General features: G+C 32.7%; 2 pseudogenes; both read left to right on the top strand.

Moving 5' to 3' along the window:
* LOC149569258 (uncharacterized) overlaps window positions 1–16,034 on the top strand; it is a 272,149-nt pseudogene that overhangs the window by 187,853 nt on the left and 68,262 nt on the right.
* On the top strand, window positions 11,440–13,084 carry LOC149569259 (uncharacterized; annotated as a pseudogene).

Below are 16,034 nucleotides of genomic sequence, written 5' to 3'. Positions count from 1 at the left end.
GAATGATTTATAATAACTAAGAGGGGGGTGAAGCATTTATCCTCAAGTCTAGATGTACCAACTAAACTTTTGAACTCTTTAAAAAAGTTAGATCTAATGTATAATCCACTCAGTTTCTATAGCAACCTATCAGTAACATAATCTTGTAGTCTATTGTCCCAATAATAACTAACTTACAAAATATAAAACATTAAATAGTAAAACATCTAAAATAACATCCACACAAGTAAGACACTAGGATTTAACATGGAAACCCAATTTGAGAAAAACCACTAGTAACATCTCATGATTTTATTAGTCTTCTAAAGTGACCTATGTTAAGAGCTAACCTAGTTAAAGGTTACAGTACATACTCTTAGGTGTGATCCTGTTAAAGGATTTAATCACTCAATTAGGAGTGTCCTTGTTAGAGGACTTAAGGAAATTTCATTATAATTTCACCTTGATTAAAAGATTTACATGTAACTATTAGGTACACCTTGATCAAAGCATTTCAACTGATACAAGTGGTTAGAAAGTAATAGTGGGTTGATATGATAAATACAAATCACTTTGCAAATACAAATCAAAATATAGCTCATCTACTAAGTCAATTTCTAAACTCCATTCATGTCTCCATCATTGTCTCTGATCTCCTTGGAAATACCTTCAAGAAATAACTCTATCACTCTTCACCTCTACTCTTCTCCTTCTTCTCATTCTTCTACTCAATTTTTCCAATCAACAAAATTAGCAACTTCTAATCTATTTAGGTTAGTCTGTATGCCTCTTTAAATATGTAACTTTGATCTTTTGTTGGTTAAACACAACAGTTGAACTTAGGTTTAGGTGAGATTCATTGAATCCTTCCATGATTTTGTTTCCTACTCCTAGGAACTTCTCAAAACTTCTCTTTGAATCCATGCCTAGAAACACTCAAAAATGGTTTCTTGTGCATTAAATGTGTTGAAATTTTTTAGAATAACTAAGAGAGGGGGTGAATCAGTTATCCAAGGTTCAGATGTACAAATAAAACTTTTCAATGCTTAATAGACCCATATCCATAAAACCTTATCATGCATGCATTCATTACATCATACAATACTTAAACTTTGTAAATTACTATCCTAGGTCAAAACAACTTTGCATAAATGTAAACATGAAACAACACAACATTCACACAATTTGACAAAAAAAATTTATGTGAAAACACAATTTGGAAAAAACCATCAGTAACATGCTACTAATTTTCACTCTTCTAAAGTGTGTTGAAAATAGATTGATACAAGTATGAGAATGTGTTTCAATCATTTTTTTGTCACTGTTGTCAAACATGCTACTTGTTGGCAAGACAACTGCTTAGTTGATTTTGAGTACTATCATTTGTTTGATTGATGAAGGGGATTTCATCAAATGAGATAACAAAAGCACCTAGAGAAAAGGTTGAGTTATGGTATATAAAAGGAGTACAAAGATCAGTTAAGATAGTGATGATATAGTGCATTGATTATTTACTTAAAGTTGGAAAGGTTGGATACACAGACTAAGTCTAGAAGAACAAGTAAGAAAAATCAAGTTTGCCAAGCTTGACTGAGAAGACAGTAGGTGCCGATAAAAGTTAGTACAAGCCAAGAAATAAATCAATTCGAACCAAAGAAAGTCAAATTTCAGTGTATGTCAAGTGATACAATGTAAGATGAGTAAAGTTTAGTTGATGTTGAGCACCAATAAACTTTAGTGTTTGTCGAGTGATCTATTTGATGACAAGTGAAAGAACATTATGGATGTTGAGTGACATCATATTGATGCCAAGTGCTAGTATTCATGTTAAATCATGGATTTGACGAATCTGAGCTGAGTATTTTATTTTCTTGAATTTTGTGAAGCGTGTGAAAGATAACTATGATGAGTTGTGGCATGAAATTTATGGTAGAATTTTTTGGGGTGAATTAAAAGAGGATTGAAGGAGAATTTTTCAAAGGGGACTAAAATGATAAGTTGGGTAGATTCATTGAATGCTACCTAATTCTACCTAGCCCTAAAATGGAAGATAGAGGATGAATGGAAAAATATTTTATTTTTCTATTTATAGAGATGGCTAGTTAGAAGCAAGGTTGATCAATGTTGGAGAAACTAAGTTAGACAAAAGGTCTATGGTATTGCTTCATACTGTGACCAAATAGAAGAGACTGCTATTAGAAAGCAAAGCAAGAAGGCTTAAGGGTATGGATGCTTTAAGGGTGAACAAGCTATCAAAGCTAAAGTGTGTGAAAGCCAAGAAGAATGGAGTCTAAAATAGAGATTTTTAAGCTACAAAGTGAGTTGTAAGTTGTTATCAGATCAAGCCTTACTGTAACTTTCTAATCATGGTACTAGTTTAGGGTAAATCCTTTGAACTAAGGTTGACCTATCAGTCATTTGTAAACCCTTTAACTAGGTGATGTTCCAAGTGAATGATCTAAAGTCCCCTAACAAGGCCCACTCCTAATAAGGTGGTTGAAATCCTCTAACTAGGTCACATTTAATAGTGTGTATTGTAACCTTTAACAAGATTGGCCTTTCACAGGACATCACTTCAAAAGTGTGAGAATGAGTAGCATGTTACTAGTGGTTTTTTTCAAATTGAGTTTTCACATTAAATCATTATGTCAAATGTGTTACTAGATTTGTTATGCTTCATTCTTACATTTCTGCAAAATTGATTTGACAGTAACCTACAAGTTTAAGTGAATGTATGATCTAATGGATGCATTCATATTGAATATGTTTGATGGATATTGGTTCACTAAGCTATGAAAAGTTTCATTTGTACATCTAGACCTTGGATAAATAATTCAACCCCCCACCCCCCCAATTATTCTAAAGAATTCAAAAAATTGGTATCAGAACCATCTGCTTAAGAAGACTAGTTTGAAGGTACTAGAAGAAAAAGATCAAGATGTCAAAAAAAAAAAAAAACCCAAGATTAATAGAGATAAATTTCAAGCATGAAAATTTTTGATGAAGCTACACCTAGGAGGTCTTGGAGACTATACACAATCTACCATCACCACTGAGCATGTTGATCCTACTAACACCCTAACTACTAAAGATCTAAAGAAGAAGAAAGATCACAATTAGGAAATGTTGGATATTGCCTTTGCCCTAAGTTATGCTGAGTTTGATGACATCAAGGGTTGTGATATTGCAAAAAAAATGTGGGATTCTCTTCACACCATCTGTAGCGGTGATAAATATGTTTTAAGAGCCATATATGAAAGTATTAGAGGTAATTTTTATAATATGAGAATGCAAGAAGCAGAGGATGTTGCTCAATATTGCTCTAGGATAAAAGATGTTGTTAATGCTATAAGAGGATCTACTAGTAAGATAGATGATGAGACTATATTAAGAGAAGTTTTGAGAACATTGTTGCCTATCTAGGCCATTAGAGTTTTTGCAATACAAGAACTAAGATGTATACTAGATTCTAATCTTACTCTTGAAGGTCTAGTAGGTAGGTTCACTACTTTTGAGATATCTAATTTTGACAACTTCAAATCTAACAATTTTAAATTCTCTTTCAAAGCCAAGTTGTCATTGAAGGAACCTAATAATAAGAAGAAGAAAAAGGCAAAATATGTTTCCAATGATAGTGATACATATGAGGAGGATGTAGAACAACTTGAAGCACTATTAGCAAGAAGATTTCACAAAGGTAAAGAAAAATTCAAAGGTAAGTTACCTATCATATTTTTAATTACAATGAGGTTAGTCATATTACTTCTAGATGTCCAGAGAAGAACTATAGAGATGGAGAAAAATACAAGAGAAGAAGAGATGAAGACAGCAAAGACTACAAAGACAAAGGCAAGAAGTCTTGCTATAGTGCAGAAGAGGAAACCAAAGATGGATCTGATGATCATGATGATGAAGTGGTGTATGCTACAATGAAGGATGATTTTGATGAGGATGAGGCAATTGCACTAGTGTCTTGTGTGAACAAGAATGATAGATGTATAATTGATAGTGGGTGTTCACATCACATGGCTGGAGATAAAAGTAAGTTTATTACCTTGAATTATTATGATAGAAATAGTGTAAGGTTTGGTAATGATTCACCCCCTCTAATAAAAGGAAAAGGTTCTATCGAACTCATAGAAAATACTTTACGTGACAATTCTTATTATGTTGAAGGACTTAACTATAATTTGTTGAGTGTGTCAGAATTGAATTCTTCAGGTTGTAAAGTTGAGTTTGAGAAAAAGATTGCTAAGATATATGATACTGATGGAAAACTAATGAAAAAATGTGATCAAACTAGAGGTAATTATATATTATATCATGACATGGATGGTGCTACTTGTCTAGTTATAGAATTTGATGATGTGTGGTTATGGAATAAGAGGCTATGTCATATTAATTTTGATAACTTGGTTAGTATAAGTAACATGAGAAGAGTTAGAAGTTTTCCTAAGTTGAAGAAACTAGACAATATAATTTGCAAACAATGTCAGTTAGGCAAAATGATAAAGTCTAGTTTTGAGAGTAAGACTTGTACCTATAAAGGAATTTTGGAAATGATTCATACTGACTTGTGTGGACCAATTGATGTGCAAAGCTACAAAGGTGATAAGTAAATTATGCTATTTGTTGATGATTATTCTAGGATGATGATAGTTATGTTTCCAAGACAAAAATCTAACACTTTACAAATGTTTAAGTGGTACTTAGCAAGAGTTGAGAAGGAAATAGGTAAAAGTTTTAAATGTTTGAGATTTGATATAGAAGAATTTACATCAAATGAGTTTGAGATGTTTTGTAATGAAAAATTAATCAAAAGATAGACATTTGCTCCTAAAAGCCCTCTACAAAATGAAATTGCTAAAAGGAGTAATAGATCTATAATAGATTATGCTAGGACACTCATGATGGAGAAAAATGTTGCTTTGAAATATTGGAGAGAGGTTGTAAGTACAATTGTCTATACCTTGAACCATTTGCAAGTCAAGAAAGGTACTCATTCAACACCTTTTGAACTATGGTATGCATACTCACCAAATGCAAAATATTTTAAAGTATTTTGAAGCAAATGTTATACTCTCAAAGATTTCAAGAATGGTAAATTAGATGGAAAAAGTGAAGAAGGTATATTCCTTGGCTATTCCACAAGAAATAGAGCTAATAAGTGCTTAAATACTAAGACTAACAAAGTTGTGAAAAGTGCAAATGTGAAATTTGATGAATATACAAATAAGTTTTATAATTTTTATAATTTTATGAAGGTATGTCTACTGAAGTACATGAAGTTGAACCTATGAAGGAACCAGAGAAATCCAAATAATTTTTATAATTTTATGAAGGTATGTGTACTGATGAAGATGTTGTAAATCAAGTTGCAAAGCAACAGCAAGTTTTAGTGACTGCCGAGTCACATGCTATGAATGTTGAGTTGCAATTAGGAATCGAGCTATAATCAAGTATCAAACTATAAAATGAAGTTGAGGCACATTTGGATTCTAATATTAGTGTACATGAAAGTGATTTTGGATTACCTGATAGAGAAGTACATAGTGATTTAGAAGTTGAGAGATCAAATTAGGGAAACGGAGAAAAATTAAGATTGTCAAAGCATGTCAAAAGACATCACCCTATTGCACAAATTATTGGAGATTAAAATGAAAAACCAATGACAAGGAATAGGTTGGAAATGATGCATTTTTTCTTAGCATGCATGAACCTAAAACAATGAAAGATGCCTTAGAAAATATGGACAGGAGTAATTCCATGAAAGAAGAGATTGAACAAATTGAGAAAAACAAGACATGGACTCTAGTTCCTAGGCCAGAAGATAAAAATGTGATTGGCACCAAGTGGATATACAGAAACAAAGATCAAAATGGTGAAGTCACAAGGAATAAGGAAAGATTAGCTTTCAAGGGGTATGCACAAGAAGAAGGGATAGACTATGGAGAAACATTCACTCATGTTGCAAGATTGGAAGGAGTAAGAGCTCTGCTTGCTTACTCTACATACAAGGGTTTCAAAGTTTATCAAATGGATGTTAAATTTATAGTTATGAATGGTATATTGGAAAAAAAGGTCTATATAGAACAGTCGGAAGGACTTTTCGATGCTAACAAAAAAAGCATGGTATGTAGACTACACAAAGCTTTATATGGTTTGAAGAAAGTACCAAGAGCATGGTATGAAAGGCTTCACAATTATCTTGTGAAAATTGGATTTGAGAGGATTGATGATAATAGAAATATGTACTTAAAGACAGAGAAAAGAAAAGATATTTTACTATCTAAAATTTTTGTTGATGATATCATCTTTGGAGGTGAGAATACTTTATGTAAAGCTTTTGCAAATGAAATGAAGAAAGAATTTGAGATGTTTATGTTTGGAGAAATCAAGGTCTTTGTGGGTTTGCAAGTACATCAAATGAAATATGGTATATACATCACTTAATCAAAATATGTAAAGGAGATACTAAAAACTTTTGGATTGGAAGATTCCAAGCCAATAAGCACACCTATGGTGATAGGTCAAAAATTATCAAAGAATGATGATTTAGTTGAGGTGAATCAAAAATTGTACATGTCTATGATTGAAAAATTGTAATATGCAGTACATAGAAGATTTGATATTACATTATCTGTTGGGATAGTTGCAAGATTCTCTACTAATCCCAAGGAGAATCATTTGATGGTTGTTAAGAGAACAATGAGATATTTGAAAGGTATAAAAAACTATGGTCTATACTATAAGAAAAATAAAAAATTTGAGTTGAGGGCCTACATTGATGCTAATTGGGATGAAAATATTGATGACAAAAAGAGCACTAGTGGAGGAGCATTTTTCTTAGGAAAAAGACTAGTTACATGGCTTAGCAAGAAACAAAACTACACTTTTGATACTTTATTGTGATTATAAAAGTGTTATAAATATATCAAAGAACCATGTGATGCATACAAAGACTAAGACCATTGCAATCAAGTATCATTAAGTTTAAGAGAATTAGTTCAAAACAAAGATGTGAAGATGAAATATATGAATACAAAAGAGAAAATAGTTGATATCTTCAAAAAAGCATTACCTAAGGATGCTCATGAGTATCTAAGAGGTAAACTAGGGGTGATACCCCTATCCAAGTCTATTTAAGAAGCATGAGAAGTGCTCTACATAAAATGAGATGTTTGACATATATTACACATTGATGTAGTGGATCTTACTTTAGGAGTTGCCTAAAATAATCAAAGATCTAGAGTTATACACTAGTCATAAGCTAGGTGACAGAAGGAGAAATTGAAAATGTTCATATCTGCATGATAAGATGACAAGTCTTTGGCATTGTTGTCAAAGAGGGAGATAGTGATATTATACAAAAAGGGAGAAATACAAAAAGAAATATCTACTTAGAGGGACATAGTGTACCTGATGATTAAAAGACATATATCTATCTAGTAAGAGGGAGATAGTACTGAGAGAGATATAAGGTGTCATAAGAATGAGTTGATTTTCTTTTGATCAGAATAGAATTTTGTAACCTATAAAAAAGATGAAAGTTGTTGATAGAGGGAGAGATTTCAATAAAAAGAATTATTTTCTTTTTTCCATTATTGTTGGTTGTGCTAGTTGTACTGGTTTTCCATCAATGCCAAAGAGGGAGATTGTTGAAAATAGATTGATATAAGTATGCGAATGTGTTTCAATCATTGTTTTGTAACTCATGTCAAACATGCTACTTGTTGGTAAGACAACTACTTAGTTGATTTTGAGTGTTATCATTTGTTTGATTGGTGAAGAGGATTTGATCAAATGAGATAAAAAAATCACTTAAGGAAAAAGTTGAGTAATAGTTTATAAGACTAGTAAAAAGATTAGTTAAGATAGTGATGATATAGTGCATTGATTATGTACTTAAGGTCGCAAAGGTTGGATACACTGACTAAGTCTAGAGGAACAAGTAAGAAAATTTGAGTCTGCCAAGCTTGACCAAGTAGATAGAAGGTGTTGAGAAAAGTTAGTGCAAGCCGAGTATAAAATTAGTTGGAGCTGAGCAAAGTCAAATTTTAGTGTATGTTGAGTGATACAGTGTAAGCTGAGTAAAGTTTAGTTGATGTCAAGGACTAGTAAACTTTAGTGTTTGTCAAGTGATCTAGTTGATGATGAGTGGAAGAATATAATGGAAGCTGAATGATAGAATATTGATGTCAAGTGCCAGTATTCATGTTAAATCATGGATTTGACAAATTTGAGCTAAATATTATATTTTCTTGAATTTTGTGAAGCATGTGGAAGATAACTATGATGAGTTGGTTCCACAGAATTCATGGTAAACTATTTTGAGGCAAATTTAAAGAGGATTGAAGGAAAATTTTTCAGAAGGGACTAAAATGAAAAGATGGGTAGATTCATTGAATCCTACCTAATTCTACCTAACCCTAAAATGGATAATAGAGGATGAATGACAAAATATCTTAATTTTTTATTTATGGAGATGGCTGGTCAGTAGCAAGGCTAATCAATGTTTGAGAACCTAAGTTAGACAAAGGTTCTCAAGCATTTCTTCATGCAATGACAGAACAAAAGAGACTGCTATTGGCAAGCAAAGCAAGAAGGCTTAAGGGTATGGATGCTTGAAGGGTGAACAAGCTATCATAGTTGAAGTGTGTGAAAGCCAAGTAGAATGAAGGACTGTAATAAATATATGTAATCCACAAGTGAGTTTTAAGTTGTTATCAGTTCAAGCCTTACTATTACTTTCTAATCATTGTACCAGTCTAGGATAAATCTTTTGGATTAAGGTCGACCTAACAATCATTTATAAATCCCTTAATTGGGTGACATTCCAAGTGAATGATCTAAAGTTCTCTAACAAGGCTCACTTCTAATATTGTAGTTGAAATCCTCTAACTAGGTCACATTTAATAGTGTGTATTGTAAACTTTAATAGGGCTGGCCTTTCACAGGGCATCACTTCAAAAGAGTGAGAATGAGTAGCATGTTACTGGTGGTTTTTCCCAAATTGAATTTCTATGTTAAATAATTATGTCAAATGTGTTATTTAAACTATTATGCTTCATGATTATATTTATGCAAAGTTGATTTGACAACATCCTACAAATTTAAGTGAATATATGATCTAATGGATGCATGCATGTTGAATATGTTTTATGGATATGTGTTCACTAAGCTATGAAAAGTTTTATTTGTATATCTGGATTTTGGATAACTAATTCACCCCTCCTGCTCCCCTCTCAATTATTCTAAAGAATTCTAACAAAGTGATGTCCTGTGAAAGGCCAACCTTGTTAAAGGTTATAATACACACTCTTAAATATGACTTAGTTAAAGGATTTCAATCACCCTGTTAGAAGTGAGCCTTGTTAGAGGAATTTAGACCATTCCATTAGAATGTCACCTAGTTAAAGAATTCTCAAATGATTGTTAGGTCAACCTTAATCCAAAGGATTTACCCTAGACTAATATAATGATTAGAAAGTAATAGTAAGGCTTGATCTGATAACAAATTACAACTCACTTGTAAATTATTATCTCTATTTTAGTCCTCCATTCTACTTCTTATTCATACACTTCAGCTCTGATAGCTTGTTCACTCTTCAAAAATACATACTCTTAAGCCTTCTTTCTTTGCATGCCAACTAGAGTTACCTCTGTTAAGCCATTGAATGATGCAATACCTTAGACTTCTTTTCTTCGTTAGGTTCTCGCACATGATAAACCTTTTCTTCTGACTAGCTATCTATTTAAATAGAGAATTTAGATCTTTTTCCACTTAACCACAATTGTCCATTTTAGGTTTAGGTAGGATTAGGTAGGATATAATGAATCTACCCACTTTTCTATTTGGTTCCTCTACAAATTTTTTCTATGATATTTTTTGTATTTTCTTAAAAATGGTTTACCTTGAATTTTGTGCCACCACCTCATCATAGTTATCTTCCACACACTTTGCATAATTCAATAAAAAAAATTAGTTGGCTTAGATTCGTCAAATCTTCAATTTAGCACTATTTTTTGTCACTCAACATTTGTACTATTCTATCACAAGACCAACACTAGTTCACTCCAAAAACACTAAAGTTTACTTATGTTCAAAACCAACTAAACTTTACTTAGCATATATTAATAGTCACTCGGCTTGCACTATTTTTCATCTTTTCTCAACACCTCTTATTTTTCACTCTACTTCTACTAATTTCTACTCAGCTTGCACTGACTACTCAATAAGGCTTGGTAGACAATTTTCTTACTTGATCTTCTTCTAGTATTAACACAAGTAATCTTTTATATTAGAATTTAAATAGATAAAAGATACACTACAATATCAATGTCTTACTTGGTCTTAGTGCTTCTTTTACATACCAAACAACTCAACCTTTCTCTAGGTTCTATTGTTATGTCCTCTTTTTAAATCCTCTTCATCAATCAACTAAATGATAACCAAAAATAAATTTTCTCATCAATAGGTATCAAGTTTGACATCATTGACAAAATAATGATTGTTCCATTATAGGTTCTTTACATCAAAATAATCTTATATCAACAATCTCCCTCTTTAGCATTGATGGAAAACAAATACCAACAAAAATACAAAAAAGAAAATACATCTTTGAAATTTCTTTTTCTATAAGTGTAATATATGTCCTCCCTCTTTGTGGGGTAATGTGAGCTTTGTCAAGTTCCTTTACTGCTCCTTGTTTCTTATATCTCCCTATTTAGAGTATCTCTCCCTCTTTCTGATATCCAAGTATCAATCTCTACTTATCTTTGTTAGTACTTATTTTCTCCCTCAGTACTTATATCTCCCTCTTTGACAAAAATGCCAAAGACTTGTCATCTTTGTATGTAGATATAATCAATTCTAGATTCTCCCTCTATCAGCTTTCATGTGACTGTAAATCTTCTAATTGAGCTCCTTCATTACTTTAGGAAACTCCTAAAATAATATCCACTACATCAAATTGTAGGATACAACATTCAACTTAGTTGATGTAGGGTAGTACTCATGCTTCTTAAGTAGCTTTAGATAGGGGTATCACCACTAGTACATTTGCACTTGTTTTTCTACCAAATTTTTTGACCAAAGCTATGATTTCCTCTTATTTTTTCATCTCCACGTAGGTTTAAAATTTCCTAAGTTTTCCTGAGTTGGTCAACATTTTGATCAACTAAAGTCATAACAAAAAAAATGAAAAAAAAATTGCATTATATTATGTCGTATGCAAAATTGAGGCTTCATTATGCAAGTAACATTTTCTTGATTCGATCCCATGGGCATGGAAGCACCTATCTCACCCCTGTGTAAAGCGAGATTTCAAGAACTAGTAAAGTGTTTTTGGTTGTAGACATTCTGATCTTTCATGCCTCCATCTTGATGGTTGCTATGATTGTAGCCACAACCTTGCACATGTCATCAAAGGTAGTAGACAACTTCATCTACATCGCTTTATGGGCAGCAACAGTGTGTTTGGCCTTGACGTTCCATGCTTCAACATATCTCTTAGACGATTGTGTATCTCTTTATAAGGTCATTTCTCATTGCAAATGAGGAGAAGATAAACAAATATATTCATCTAATTTGCCACTTCCTATATTATTATTGCAACTCGCTTCTTTTATGTTTTCAACTACTTTCTCTATAAATAACATGAGTGCCCTTTTTCATTAAGGCCAATTATCAATAAAGAATCAAACATTGTTCTTTCTTTTGACTCCCTTGATTCATATAAGGAAAGTATCTAATTTGGTGTATTCTCCCTGAGATTGTGAGATCTTTCATTGAATGTATTGTTTTAACTCGAAAGAAATTTCATACAGAATGACACTGTGGACCCTTACTTTGGCGCAACTGTGGGTTATGTAGCAAATAGAATCAAGGATGTAGAGTTCACTTTAGAAAAAAAAGTGTACCATCTACCTAGCAATGATGGGAATAATACACTCCATGGTCAATTATTTCCTTCCCACATTCTCCTTTCATACATTAAAGTGATTTGCAGTTTAAATGCTTTTGTCTGGGTAGATCATGTTTTCTGATTTTTTTTTCAACAAGGGGAAAATTGGATTTCACAAGGTTATATGGAAGGTAGAAAAAATTATAGGAGGAGACCGAGCTTCTATTCAGTTCACTTACCATAGTTATGATGGAGAGCAAGGTAAAAATCAGATGGATTTTTGCAAAGATCAATAGTTTTTATCTCTTTTAGCAAATGCATCTTTGATTATACAAAACTAAATAAGGGAGTTCTATGGTTGTTTACCATTGAGTCACTTTGAAGTTGTTCCTCTTACAACATAATTGGAGAATCATATGGCTATCTGCCATTGAGTTGGTTTGTAAAAAAATTCCCAACTTTGACTATTTAACACTTTTAGGCATATTTAGAGAGGCTTTAGTATGTATGATAAAGGAAAAATGGTTCTCTTCCACACAAATTTCTATATTTTGAATGAGAATTATATTTGTTTTTGGTTGAAAGGATTCCCTAGTGATCTTGATGTATCTATTACTTATACTATAACTGGAAATAAGGAGTTAATAGTTGTTATGAAGGCGTAACCTTTCAATAAGACCACCCCTATGTGCTTGGCCCAATATACTTATTGGAACCTTGTATGGCACAATAGTGGGAGGACCATACTTGATAACAAAGTAAAAATATGTGCTCATAATTATACTCTAGTGGACCAACAACTTCTTCCAACTGGGGCTATCACCCTCGTACAAGGAACCCCCTCTGATTTAAATGAGGAAACCACTGTTGGGAGAATAATCAAGAATGTACTTGATGTTTATGATATAAATATAGTTCTAGATCCTCCAAAACAAAATCATTTGAGACATGCTATGAGAGTCCAAGATGATTTCAGTGGTAGGATGCTCAATATCTAAACAAATGCACGAGGCTTGCAATTTTACAGTTCCAATATTCTCAAGAGAACTGTTGGAAAAAGAGGTGCAATTTATGGGTGATATTCAGTCTTGGCCTTGGAGACTTGGACCTTCCCTGATGGTGTCCACCACCCTAAGTTTCCAAATATAGTTTATTATCCAAGGTAGACCTACAATCACACCATGGTGTATAGATTTTGAAGGCAAAAATAAGCATCACATTTAAATGTGATGGAGACATAACAAGGCTTGACAATCTATGTCTATCCAATAAGTTTAATTTTGAAATGCTACATATGAGAATTGCAATCATTGCCATTGAAAGTGACTTTTCAAAAAAAAAAATTAGGAAGAAAATGTGTGTGGATTTGCTTTCATGAAATAATATTTATTGTTTTTCTCAATGTTTTTAAATCTTTGTCACATGGTACATGATGGGAAGAAAATTATGGCTCATCTTTTGTGGTATAAATTTTCTTTGGCTCTTTTCATTTTGTCAACAAATGATTTCTTCATTCTATGCATCATTTTCATAATGCTAACAGATGACATGTTCTCATTATATAGCAACATGTAGAACCTCAAAACATGTTATCACTATATAACAACAAAAAGTAAAGCTACAAAACTCTAATGTTTTCTAGGTTTTCTTTCATTTGTTTGTAACTTCATTTGCTGCAACTTAGGATAGTGTTCCTTTAAAGTGTCAATTACCATTCAAACAATTACTGTAGCTTTTGATAATGGTTTACATCTTAAGATGACAACCATCAAAAGGTTTTCTAGGATTGAGAGCATCCAAAGTGCATCTGAAGCAAGGGCAAGGAATTTCCAGTGGCTATTTCTCATATCATATGACTATAAAATCTTGAACATTGTCTTGTGATTGAAATGGTAAGCTCATTTTAGTGTTCCTACATTTTTATTTCTGTTATTAGATCTAGAACTTTAAGTTGATATAAAATGATATCATATTTCTTTTTTCAATTTTATGCATACCTATGTAACATTCTATGGAGCATAGATCAATCTGTTGAAAATGATTGAAATGATCATAAATAAAGTTGTTGGAATAATATATGGAACTGGTAAAGAATGTCCTCAATCATTGTTTTGTCATTGATGTCAAACTTGCTACTTGCAAGAATGACAATTGCTTTAGTGATCCAAATACTATCAATTAGTTGATTGAAAAGGAGGAGACAATCAATAAGATATAACTAGAACACCTAGAGAAAGGTTGAAGTTATGATGTTGTAATGAAGTACAAGGATCAGCTAAGCCATTGATGAAAAAGTGTATTTGATAACATACTATAAGATACAAAGAATGGGCACACTGAAACATATCAAAGATTTAAGGTTTTAGCTAAGTCTTTTGTAAAGCTCAACTAAGTTCATTAGAGAGAAGGAGTCGAGAAAGCTAGTAAGAGCCGAGCAAATTCTTAGTTGATTCCAAGTAAACTTTAGATGCCGAGCAAGTTCAGATGCTGAGTGACACAGAGTTTATGAAGTGCCGAGCAGAATCAAGTGCTGAGCAGAACCAAGTGCCAAGCAGGTATAGGTGCCGAGTAACACAGAGGTGCCAAGCACCAGTAACTCAATAATGTCGAGTTGCTGCATTATTTTTGAAATCAAAGATTCGCCAGATCTAAGCTGACAAGGTTGTTATCTAGAAATTTGTGAATTAAAAAGAAGATAAGAATGATGAGCTGGTGGCACAGAACACCATGTAGAGCATTTTTTTAAGGATACAATTGGCAAAGTTTTTAGAAGAGAACAAGATATGGGGTAGATACATTGTATCCTACCTAATCCATCTTGAAACCCTAAAATTGGAGAGGGAGAATTGAGTGGCAAAGACAAATTAGATTTATATTTAAGAAGACATAAGTTAATGAAAAAAATGAGAGAGAGGTGGTCAAGCATAAAAGCATGAAGTACTGAAGAAGGTGCTAAGGAGAAGAAAGCATAAGAACTCTGTTTGGATAGACGACCACAAAGATGATTGCATTGGTAGAATGAGTAAGAAGACTCAAGGAGATGAAGCTTGAGAGGAAGACAAGCAGTCAGAGCTGAAGTGATTGGAGACAAGCATAAGGATTGAACTGAAAGTGTGATATGAAATCTGCACAGTATGTTGTAAGTTATATCAGATCAAAAGAACATTATCGTTACTTTCTAGCAATTGTAACAGTAAGTTTAAATCCTATGGACTTAGGTTGGTTTAATAGCCATAAGATAAATTCTTTAACAGGGTGACATTCCAAGTGAATGTTCTAAAGACCTTTAACCACGCCCATTCTTAATAGTTTGGTGAAATCCTCTAACAAGGTCACATTTAACAGTGTGTTGTAAGCCTTTAATAGGGCATCACTTCAGAAGAGTGAGAATCAAGTAGCATGTTACTGGTAGTTTTTCCCAAATTGGGTTTCCACATAAATCATTGTGTCATGTGTTGATTTTGGATGTTTGCATATTGATTTACTGTAACTTGCTTATATGATTGATTTAAGTTTGATGGATGAAAAGTGTATGGATTCAATAAAAGTAGTAAAAAGTTATTAATAGGGCATTTGGACCTTGGATAATTGATTCACTCCCCCCCCCCTCTTAGTTATTCTAAAGAATTCTAACAATTGGTATAAGAGTCTGACTGCTGATTCAGTTTAAAGGGACTACAAGCAGAAAAGATCAAAATGTTAAAGAGAGAAGTTCTCAAGCTCAACAAAGACAACTTTGTTTCATGGAAAAGTTTGATGAAGTTACATCTTGGATCCATAGGAGATTATGCCCAAAATTCAATTGTCACTGAACATGTAGATCCAACAGGTGCTCCTACTACAGAAGACATGAAAAACAAGCAAGAACACAATTAGACAATGCTGGAAATTGCCTCTGCACTCAGCTATGCTGAATTTGATGATATCAAAGGATGTGACACTACATTCAAAATATGGAAAGCCCTATCAGACATCTATGGAGGAGATCAGAATGTACAAAGAGCAAAAAGAGAAAGTCTTAGAGGAAAGTTTGATGACATAAAAATGGAAGAAAATGAGAATGCTACTCAGTATGGTGCAAGAATAAAGGAAGTGGTAAGTGCAATAAGATGCTTATGTGGTCAACTAGATGAAGATACTGTTAATAGT

The sequence above is a fragment of the Cupressus sempervirens genome, chromosome 3, assembly GCF_028749045.1.
Source record: "Cupressus sempervirens isolate cs-2001-9-10 chromosome 3, ASM2874904v1, whole genome shotgun sequence".
Taxonomy (NCBI): Eukaryota; Viridiplantae; Streptophyta; class Pinopsida; order Cupressales; family Cupressaceae; genus Cupressus; species Cupressus sempervirens.
Note: the sequence above shows the minus strand (reverse complement) of the source record. Positions and strands in the feature narration are given on the sequence as shown.